The sequence below is a fragment of the Corvus cornix genome, chromosome Z (assembly GCF_000738735.6).
Source record: "Corvus cornix cornix isolate S_Up_H32 chromosome Z, ASM73873v5, whole genome shotgun sequence".
Lineage (NCBI taxonomy): Eukaryota > Metazoa > Chordata > Aves > Passeriformes > Corvidae > Corvus > Corvus cornix.
This window is the reverse complement of record NC_046357.1, coordinates 56149943-56159047: the sequence shown is the minus strand read 5'-3', so window position 1 is coordinate 56159047 and position 9105 is coordinate 56149943.

Sequence of the window (9105 nt, the reverse complement as noted above, 5' to 3'; positions counted from 1 at the left end):
GCTTGTTTTCCCTTCCTGTTTCCCTCTCTCATAGTCACGTTAAATAAAAATGTGGTAAAATTCAGATATTGCGTCTCTGGTTTCTTCTGGAGAGCTCATTGGAGGATTCAAAAATGTAGTCTGTAAGCATATAACACGCAATTCAAAGGGCAGAGAATGATTAATCTTAACAAAGACTATCTTTTACACCTGAGTGTTTCTAAGGCCCTCACATCAAATAATTGTGGGGGGGAAATTTTTAAAAGGAGTAGTAAAGATAATTCTTTCTATGACAGTATTATGAATTTTTCAGTCAGCAGAGGAACTTCTCACAAAAGCATACCTAAGACAAGATTTTGAATTTATAGACCAAATAAAACCCCAAAAGAAACACTTTCTTTTAATATTTTTCCCATAGACACTTCTTACAGACCACAAATGTTTCTTTCCCTCTACAAGGCATCCCAAAGACAGATTTCTCTACGGCCTAATCTTACTAATGCAGGTTTACAGACACACATATTATGCTCTCCAGAAAAGCGTAGTTGTGTCTCTTCAGCTCCTAGAAAAGACTTAATAGGAGATGCCAGAATTTAGTTGTAGAATCACAGAATCATGGAATCATAGCTTAATTTGTATTGTAAGAGACCTTAAAAATCAACCTAGTACCAACCCTCCTTACCCTGGACCTGGTTGCTCCAAGTCCCACGCAGCCTGGCCTGAAACACTTCCAGGCATGGGGCATCCACAGCTTCTTTGGGCCAGTGCCTCACCACCTTCACAGTAAAGAACTTCCTCCTAATATCTAACCTAAACCTAATCTCTTTCAGTTTGAATCCATTACGCCTTGTCCTGTCACTCCATGCCCTTGTCAAAAGTCCAAAAGTCCCTCTCCAACTCTCTTGTAGCCTTTTTTGGTACTGGAATGTGCTATATTACTAGGTCATCCACAGTTTCTAAAAGTACTGCACACTAGAAGAAAATTAGAAAAAAAGAAAAAAGAAAATCAACGCCTGTTTCAGAAGGATGTTGTGATGCTGGAGCTTGTCCAGAGAAGAAAAACAAGGCTGGCGAAGGGTCTGGAGCACAAGTCTGATGAGGAGCAGCTGAGGGAGCTGGGGTTGTTGAGCCTGGAGAAAAGGAGGCTCAGGGGAGACCTTATCACTCTCTACAACTGTCTGAAAGGAGGACGTAGCCAGGTGGGGGTTGGTCTCTTCTCCTGGGCAACCAGTGACAGGATGAGAGGACACAGCCTTAAGCTGCACCAGGAGAAGTTTAGGCTGGACATTAGGAAGAAGTTCTTCACAGAAAGAGTGATTTGGCATTGGAATGGGCTGTCCAGGGAGGCAGTGGAGTCACCATCCCTGGAGGTGTTTATGAAAAGACTGGATGTGGCACTCAGTGCCATAGTCTAGTTGATAAGGTGGTGTTGGGTTGAACTCAAAGGTCTTCTTCAACATAGTTAATTCTGTGAAAATAAATATAAAATTCAGTTAGAAAAAGTGTATTTTTTGACTTTTTTTTTTGTCTTTTCTTTAATTGTATTATTTGATTTACTCAGGCTTGAATGAGGACAGTGGTTAAAAGGATATGGCATCATAAACTATGATTTGCACAGCACTATATTCAGCTACATATAGCTCAGGTAAATTGGATGAAAATTCAATCTTGATTCTGTCTCACTGATCTTCATCAGCTCCACTGAAGTCTTCTGACTTTGGGGTTATACTGAACTGCACTAAAATAAATATATACTAGTCACACGTTAACTGGAAGGGTTTCTCACACTTCATTCAGATATTAATCTTAATTTTCCACACCAATTTAATACTTTATTCTGTCAAAGGTTTGTTTACTGTATTTCTTTTAATGTGGTCTTCCCTTAGCTGCTTTGTAGCTACTAATTTTAATTGAAGTAATAAAATGTCATTATTGTCTGCATGAAAAATGGTCAGGTGTGATGCATTGTTCTGCTCAGTATGACCACATACAAAATGGAGCACTGCTTTCCCCAGAATGTCAGAAGAGGTGCAGTAATGACTCATTATAATCCTTTATTTTGAGATGAGCCTTATGAAAAACCTTTTAAGAAATTCTGAAGTGCATATTTATCATGAGTAAAGACCTTGCTGGCTTAACATTTGTTTACTTGGTGAGGGGAAAAAGGGACCTTGCCTATTTCCCTACGGGCAGAAATTACCATGTCATCAAACCATGACCTGGTGCATGCAATTCATGTATTTACACTGTTGAAACCAGGTAAAAAGGAATTCTTTGTCCTATGGAGCAAATACAGTGTCAGGAGCCCTGAACTTTTTCATGGGAGGTAATAAGAGAGTGACTCAGCACACCCAAGAGTTATTTTCCACTAGGATGTAGATTATTAGCTGATTTAGAAGGTTATAAGTGCTTGTTATTAATCTAGACCTTAAAGCAACTTAATTAATAAAATAGGTTTTCACATAAAATCAATCACTCTAGCAATGGGACTAATCCAATACATTTTCTCAATTACAGATAACAGGAAGAGAAAAGAAAATCTGCTATTGGGTAAATGCCTTACTTTTTTGTAATTTTGAAGAGAAAGTTAGGGTGGACTGATAAATAAGTTGTTAGGCCAAAAAATTAGGGCTTCTCTGCATTCTGCTTCATATTAATGGAGGCTCTTCAACAGATATTTTGATGGTAAACTGTTAGATAATATTTAATTTTTTTTACTAAGGTATTTCCAAGATCCAAATTTATATAGTGATTCTGAATGGACTGCAACAGCATCTAGAATGGTATCTCAGATGTGACTCATTGAATTATACCATTTTAGTATATGTAACAATTTTCCTAATTTTCATTATTTCTAAATTTACATGTTTAGCTACCTAAATAATTAAGGTTTTAAGGAAATGGGTTAACAAATTTGAGGTAGTGCTAGGTTCAACATCACTCTAGTGAAGAAGGGAGAATATTTGTCAAGAGTTCACAAATTGAAAATTCACTTCCATTTCACTGACAAAGCTCCTAATTCAAAGCTATTTGACTCCATGAACGCAGCTCATACAAAGACTTACAGAACACTCAGCCTTGGAGGGTTTATGGCTAACAGAAATCTTGTGAAATACTAGCAAGTTAAATTGTCCTCTCAAGAGCTGCCTCATTCCAGATAACTGCTAACCCTCTCTGATATCTCTTCATGCCAAACTAGCACCTTGTATGTGAAGGATTTACTAAAAGACTTCAATACACTCTTGGGTTACATTTTCATGGGTGGAACTGTGTAGAAATTGGCACTTGACTGATGTTCCAAGGTGCACTGATAGAACCAGTAAGCATGGGAAGAATAGTCATGGTCAGAACTGCAGGGTGTCTCTTACACTGTAAGAGAAAACCAGAAACAAAATAAGGTCTAATATTACTGCCCCTCTTCTCCATGCATCATGATATCCCACCTCCTACCTATAAGGATTATTCCTCAGAAAGCCAAACCAGTAAATCACATAATCATTAGGTTTTTTTATCAAGCTTCTGTGTCCCAGTAGTGTTGATTCATAAAGGAAATGAAAGTGGCTTTTATTCTGAGCAAAGTGGTAGATTCAGCCTCAACACACCCTCTCCCTTCAGGGAAAGTGGTTCTTACAAAAAACAGATGGATGGCACAGTGGTGAAGGCCAGAAACTCAGCTCACATCTGAGAGGTTTTTTGTTTTCATTTAGTAGCAATATGATAGGTTAATCAAATCAGCTGGGAAAATCCTGTGGTGCTGCAGGTGGAGAAAACACAGTATGTTATTCAGTCTGGTAATCATAGTTGCTCTGAGCTCCTGGTACTTTAGACACACTCATAGTGAAGAGCAGCTCTGGGGCACAGTGAGGTATACTAATACACAGGCAGAAGAATTGCATGTGGGCTTATTCAGCTACTCATCACATAAAGCATATTTTTCAAGAGTCAGACACAGAGATGCAATATCATGTGAGATTCCTCGGCAAGCTATTGAATGAAGAGGTTAGGGAAAGGCAGAAACCTTCACACATATGTGTAGGCTCTGTACTAGTGCAAACTTTGGAAAGGTGGAGAAAAAGTTGGGGTTTGTGTTTTTCCTAAAAATTGGCCTGACATTTTTTCTGCCTGCATCATCATCTGCAGTACCTCTTTCTGCTGCCACCCAGATTTCCATTCATTGATCAATTTAACCTCAAACTGGAAAGGGGACGAACACAAATGCACTCATTGTCCACACTGTAATAGAATTAGGAACCTCAAAATACCTCCTGCATTTTAATGCAGTTTGTTACATGGTGCTGTGCAGTTGCCCACTTCTCTTCTATAAGTTCTTTAGACTGAGGAAAGTGGAAGATCAGGGATTTTTTTTAAACTCAAAACTGCAAAGCATCAATGCCAAGGTTGTGGCAGAACAACAGTAATGTTAGAATAGAGACAGTTTAAGTTTACACCCCATCCTCACTGATGCTTTTGTGTAGAAGAGGAGGAAAGAAGACATGGGATCACATCCCTAATCCTGCAGTCTACACATTTGCCTTGAGATGTACAGGGTTCACAGCCAATATAATATATTTTCTTAAAACACATATCATCTGTCCTACAGGAAAAGGAACTAGAGGCATTACCTTATGGGGTAGGTTAATTTATTTTGGTTTTTGTGGGTCTTTGTATATTTACTTACGTTTGTAGTAAGTGTATTACCAATTTTTACTACTTCCCAATCATTAAGGTTTGCAGATAGTTTGAAGCTGATTTCCACCATAGATGGTCAGGATATACTTCTAGGAAATATGTATCAGGAAGTTACAGTATGACAGAGAAAATACATTTTTTGCCTCCTTTTTCATTAACTTCTATTTAAGTCCTGTTGTTGATGAAAAGGCACATACTGATCTCATGCACAGGTGGAGGGCTTAGCTTTACTGAAGTCAGTGTATGAGCCTGGGAGATACAAGACCAGGAGTTAATTTTCTTAAGCCTTTGCAAAATATGTTTCAGCTGGCATGAGTGTTCTTAGAGTCTCATGTACCAGGAGTTTAGAGCAGCACCCATGGCACGTGGGTCATGCTGCCTGGCCCCACAGCCCAGGGGTGGGTACCTCAGCTTGGTACTCAGTCTGAGGTGACTGACTTCTTTACTACAGGAAACATTTCATATATGTGGCCATATTAACAATACCTTGCCATATATTCACAATTCCCTACATTGAATATTTAATTTTATGCAAGTACTTCAGTGTTCACTAAATATTAGAAACTGATTTAGCTTAGGTTTTTCCCTGGATTAACTGTAATTTTATATATTTGTTTTTGCTGACCAATAGCAGCTTATTTTTCTTGCTTATTCAGCTGTATTTATTTTGAAAGGACTACATACAGGAGCAAAGTAAGCACTTCATAACATTAAAACCCCCTAAAATTAGGACTGTGAAACCAAAGGGAATCTGAGCTAGAATCAAACAGAGCATCCTCTAGATATTCATAAAATTCCTCGAGAACAATATTTTGTTCTGTTACTGCAGTTCAACCCATGTCTTCTTTTGTGCCATGCCCAGAACTCCCTGTTGCTCTAATTCCATGACTCTACATCTAATGGTTTCTGCACAGCATCAAAAGAAGCAGGGAAGGGCAGTGCAGAGCAAACGTCAGGGTTTTCCTGTGTGTTTGGTAACAGTGAGAATAACTTTTCTCTCTTCCTGTCTCTCTCTTCCCACAAACTAGCATACATCTGCAGGAACAGGCAGTATTTAGACACAATCCACCATCAGAAACTGCATTTTCAGACTTATGTCTGCAATTCCTTGTGACTTCACTCTTTCCAAATTTGGAGTAATAGAATCTGAAGCTCATTAGTAGACATATTTTTTCCAGAATTCAGTATTTTGTGTTTGAAAGAGATTGTACTTGCACATATAGGATCTTCAGGGGGACCTTAGAGCACCTCCCAGTAGTGCAAGGGGCTCCAAGAGACCTAGAGAGGGACTTTTGACAAGGGCATGGAGTGATAGAAAAAGTGGGAATAGCTTCAAATTGACAGAGGTCAGGTTTAGATTAGATAGTAGGATGCTCTTCGTTGTGAGGCTGGTGAAGCACTGGCACATGTTGCCCAGAAAATCTATGTATACCTCCTCCTTGGAAGTGTTTGAGACCAGGTTGAACAGGGCTTGGAGCAATCTTGGAGTCTAGTGGAAGGTGTTCCTGTCCAGGGCAGAGGATTTAAGGACCCTTACGAGCCAAACCATTGTATGATTCTCTTGATTTTTTTTTATTCAGAAATATATAGATTCAAAATTCTGCACTGAGTTTTAGAGGTTGTTTTAGGTGTGTCAGGATTGCAATGCAAACACATCCATAAATGTAAACAAACTGAAGCAATGCCTGTCACACAAGCATTAGCTAAGTTTTTGATGCAGAGACACTAATGTCGGGTACTGCTGATCTAAAAGCCTCTCAGCATTTTTCAATCTCATTATTGAGATAATGGTGTTAAAATCTGGTGCTCTTTTAGTTGGAACTCAGGTACTTCAACTGTGGGCAAATAAAAATTTCAGAATTAGGATTTGGGTTATGCTCAAATTTATTTTTACTTTCCAACCTGCTGTTTTAAGAAGATTCCTGTACCAATTTAAGACAGAGCTGTAAAATTAGGCTCGGGCTTTGGTCAGTCTGGTGTGAGGATTTCATAATGGTTTGCTGAAACAACAAAGGGAAGGTGAAGCAAATGACAAAAGCATCAACAAAAAGATTGACCAGCTACTTCTTATGAAGCTCAGTTTAACTGGATTTGTGCTTCACATGAGAGTCTCTGGCATTTAGAAAAGTACCTAGGAATGTATGTAGAAATGCATGAAGAACTTTGAAGGTATTAATAATCCTTGCTTGAAAAAGAGGACATGGATTTAGCTATAAAAACATTCTCGAAGTCAAATTCAACAAATTTGCTATTGTTTTGTGTATTTGCTTGCCATTATCGGGAATTAAAAATCTACTGTAACAATCCTAACCATGTGTGAAAATATGACAGTCAAAATTTAAAGTAATTTATTCACTTGCTGTCAGGACCCTGCATACAGAGGAACACTAACACATCTTCAGCTGTTGGGAGAGGAAGTGTGCTTTCTCACATGGCTTTATGTCTCTGGGCTGAAAGGGGTTTCATTCTTAAAAAATGTACTCTTTGGTCAGACTTAAGATTCTTACTGAGTCAGCTTATTCCATATCAGCTGATTCAAAGCTTTCTTAGTAGATCAAGAAGTAGAATGAAATGTCATATTTCAGAACACAGGAAATTAGCTGCTAAAATAAAAACATGTTAGTACATGAACTGATTTGCTGTAACACTGAATTCCTAGTGAGGTTGCTCGGAGCTGTATTAATTTGCATCTTTAAATATCCAAGGTCAGATTCTATGGCAATCAATTACAAAACTTTTTCTGATTTTAACAGAAGAAAATTCTCTCTTACATTCACTCTACATGTTAGGCATTCATATTTTGAAATACAATGTGTAAGTATTTTATAATGATTTAGAAAGATGAAGGTCTGACTTAGAACTCTGAACTAAAGCAGGACAGAGCCTTCCAATGTCTTGGGTACACATATCCTAATGGAAGTGAAAGGTCAACCAGTTAACACCTCACATGATCCTTGCTGAAAGTGTCCAGTTTGGGGAAAAGAGATGAAAATGTGACGATGGTTTATAAATACAAATTTTTTTCCAGGCTTCTGAAATTTTCACTTTGCATGAGATGTTATTTTTCCTGACTTTTTCTTTGGAAGAAAATTATTTAAGTATTTCCAAGTAATACACAGGAATCCCACGTGGTCCTATTGGATTGCACTGAGGTTAAATGCATCAGAAAGGGGCATTGTCTAAAGCCTGAATCAAGACAGAGAGATGTGTGCTGTGATACTATAGTTGTGTTATGCCCACAAAACTTACCCATACTTGTTGCCATGCTTCTCTTTAGTTTAGGGAACAGGTGGCTTCAATTTCAGTAGGCACCATGACTGAACAGGAGATGATCTAAAGAAAACGCAAAGGAATTGAATTTTAAATGCTGTGAAATAATCCAGAAATCTCAACAGGGGCTTTATACTCATCTTGCTCACCTTTGTGCGGAGTTAATTCAAAATATATATGATGCTAGGCAAGGAAATTCTTTCTATTTCTTGGAAAAGTGTACACAATAAATATGCATCGTGTGTTGCTAAGAAGTAATATAGTAATATAATTAACAGGAATTATGTTGCAACAGCTGTTGTATAATTCCTTACTAGGGATACAGTTTTTGAGGTCTTCATTGCACAGAATTTTCCCATTAGATGTCTTTCTAAAATATACACAGAAAGTATGAGAAGGTTGTATGTGTTTCAGACTGACAGCTTTAATAATTATAGATTTGATATGAAAAGGTATGAACATATCACAACTTTTTTTTTTCCTCAAGCTCCTTTAGGAGAAGAACTATTCCATCTTAGTTAAGACAAATTTTTTAAAAATATTCTTTTTTCTTAGTGCTTCTTTGGTCTGTGTGCCAATATGAGCTGCAATAAATAGCAATATTCTGATGTGAGGTTGTTGTAAAGTCTCGCACCCAGTCAATTCTGCTTCACATTATGAAATAGTGAGAAATAGAAGAAAACTACAGCTGTGAGTTGCCAAATAACAGATCCAGATTTTACTGCATAAGATTCACATGTCAGAAGCTGATCTAGCACATCCACCCACAAAATGTCATACATAACAAATTTTCAGTGAACAAAGGGATATTTGTCTTTACGATTTGCTCTAGTTTTCAAACACAGAGAAAACTGTGATGATCTTAAAAGTCCCTTCCAAATGAAATAATTCTAAAAGATATCCATGAAATTCTACAGGAATGCTGAATGGCTTGGAAGATATGAAGACTCTTTTTCTAGTGAGCAGAATTGTTTAAACCAGTCAAATTGCAAAGGTACTGCATCATATGTTATTTCCCATGTAGCCTATCTCCTACTGCAGGGAAAAAATATTTGGTTTGCTAAAAATCTGAATGTATTCTGTCTTTTTAGTTGAAGGGAGCCTGTGTCTCCCATTTCCCACAATACTTTAATGTAGTCATCTGGGGTATGTATTTCAAAAATTGTT